The sequence below is a fragment of the Pteropus vampyrus genome, unplaced genomic scaffold (assembly GCF_000151845.1).
Source record: "Pteropus vampyrus isolate Shadow unplaced genomic scaffold, Pvam_2.0 Scaffold19, whole genome shotgun sequence".
Lineage (NCBI taxonomy): Eukaryota > Metazoa > Chordata > Mammalia > Chiroptera > Pteropodidae > Pteropus > Pteropus vampyrus.
Genome location: NW_011888800.1, coordinates 14,449,322 through 14,451,645, shown reverse-complemented (window position 1 = coordinate 14,451,645; position 2,324 = coordinate 14,449,322). Strand labels below are relative to the sequence as shown.

The following is a 2,324-nucleotide window of genomic DNA, read 5'->3' as shown; positions in this document are numbered from 1 at the left end:
AGAGGTCAGAGCAGAAGAATTGTCTTCTAAGCACTAAAAATTTTTTAGGTAGAAATTTGTGAATGAGAGTGTACAAACTACTTTCTGCTTTGATTATGGAATGAGGTAAGAGAAGATAAGAATAGCTAGAGTTCTAAAATCTATTAATAAGAATTTCAGTCCTCTCTATAGCATGATTTTTCTATAGAAGATAAAATTTTAGCTGTTTGTCAGTCAACTTAATTCACTGGAATACAAATAGAAGCGTCTGGATTTCTGTTTTTGTTTTTGTTGCTAGGAAGAGGAAAAGTCCAAAACTCAGGATCGTTTGATGAATATTATCTGGAATCAAACCAAGTGTATATTTTTACTTAATAGGATGTTTTGATTTGAACTTAAGATTTGTGTGTGTGTGTGAAATAAATATCAAGTAAATTATTTACATAATAATACTTCTGTTTTCATTTCTTGGCACTGCCATTATTTCAGGGGCTTTCTTGAAATGGACTATGGAATCCATCACCAATGTGAGGGTTTGGCTAATACTTATCCCACAGCCTAACTCACTCAGCTAGAGTAGAGCTCTTTTTGCCCAATGTCTTCTATGAGAATGTGTTTTCACAGGCATTAATGAAACAACCTCATTTAAGCAAAGTTATCTTTTTAGGAGCCAAGTGTCAACTTTGAAAGGGAGGAGCAAGTGTTAAGATAGCCACTCCAGCCCAGTGTGAGAACTCGGCTGCACAAGAATTAGTTGCATATACTGTAGTAGACACGCCCCATCTTTGAGGGTTATGTGTTCAGAAAAGCCCCATAGTAAGAGAGTTTGCAGTTAAGAAACAAAATTTCAGTGAAGTGGGAAGGGAGAACTGAAGTTACAGTCAACATGTGAAAATTTGCATAAATATTAAGTTTACCAAGATAAAAAAAAGACAGTGTCTAAAATAAAAATAATACAGATGATATTTTATGCCTCTTGAATTTGCACAATTAGTTACCGTGCAATCACTTTCTATCTTCTATCCCTTGCACACCAGAAAATGTCTAGGTTTTCCCTCTTTCGTAGTATCGAAGGGATGTTTAAAAATATATGTTGCTTTCTTGCTATAATGTGCATATTTTCTTCCTATTTCCCTGCCCAAATGTGTAGTCCCTTTCCAATTTTATGATTTCTACCTCTGAATTCCACTCTGGTCTCGGAGATGTGGGATAGTTTATAATTCTCAGGTGGAAAAAGCTCTGGGGATCTATTTTAACTTACCTAGCAGACTTGTGCAATTTAGTTCTCAAGCTCGGAAGTAAAAGGTTACATTGCTTTAGCTCTGCCTGGGGCAGATCCCCACCAGAGCACACACATGGGCAACTTTTATACATGATTTGGCTCCTGCCCTATTCACATGGCTGAAATACAGACTAACGGCAGTTTGCCTTGCTTCACTCAGCTTTCTGTCTGTCTCCCATAGTTATACTGCAGAAAAACACTATTCCTTGTCTGCTCACCACTCTGTCCCTTTTAAAAATTCCCTCAACCCGCTCCCTTTTTCTCATTATCTCCAAGAAAAATGGCTATCAATTTGAATATATTCAAGTGGAAACTTTTTGAAGTTGCAGAAAAATATATGGAGAGAAGTAAATATGCCTATACTTACATTTTATTGGGGGAAATTTGCACTTTGCTGTGTTGTTCACATATAAATACTGTGACATAGGCCTTGCAATTTGAAGAGCCACTTGCCAAGCCCCTCAGGGGAGTCTGGGTGATAGACTAGGAACATACTTTGTTAGCATCATAAGGCAGAGGATGGTAAATGAGACCTGGCTGTGCCTGAGCACAGACTCTGTGGTCCTCTGTATTCTCTGTAATCCTATTGTCTACTCAGCAGCACAGGGGTGGCTGAGGGCCCCAACCTCAGAGGTGGCGCACTTCAGCTTTATTCGTAAAAAGGCTGGGACCTGGAGGGAGGTGGCAGGGATGTGACCTCTCTTCCCTCACTTACTCAACCATAGCCATGCACCCTTGTGGGTGAGGATTTGGGAGTCTGGCTACCTATACCTCTTTCTGCCCTCTTTTCTATGCCTTGGATCCTCACTACACTGACTTTCTTCCAGATCCTTTAGACAATCTCATTTGATTTCTCCAAGTGATGTTTGTGTCTGGTCTGTGCCTACATTACAATATTGGCATTTATGAAAACAAGGGACATACAAACACCACATGTCCTGCTTATGGCCTCTCTATCCCCTGATAAATATCATCCCATCCGTCTTTGTACACCCTCCATCTCACCAGACAGAGGGTTAGCCACATAGCTTATTAATTCAGGCTTCTAACCAGGCTTCCTTCT

At 39.5% G+C, this 2,324-nt stretch overlaps 1 protein-coding gene across 1 annotated transcript in view; it reads left to right on the top strand.

The window, feature by feature from the left end:
* LOC105288748 (aromatase) overlaps positions 1-2,324 on the top strand; it is a 78,337-nt gene that overhangs the window by 53,569 nt on the left and 22,444 nt on the right. The window lies entirely within an intron of this gene.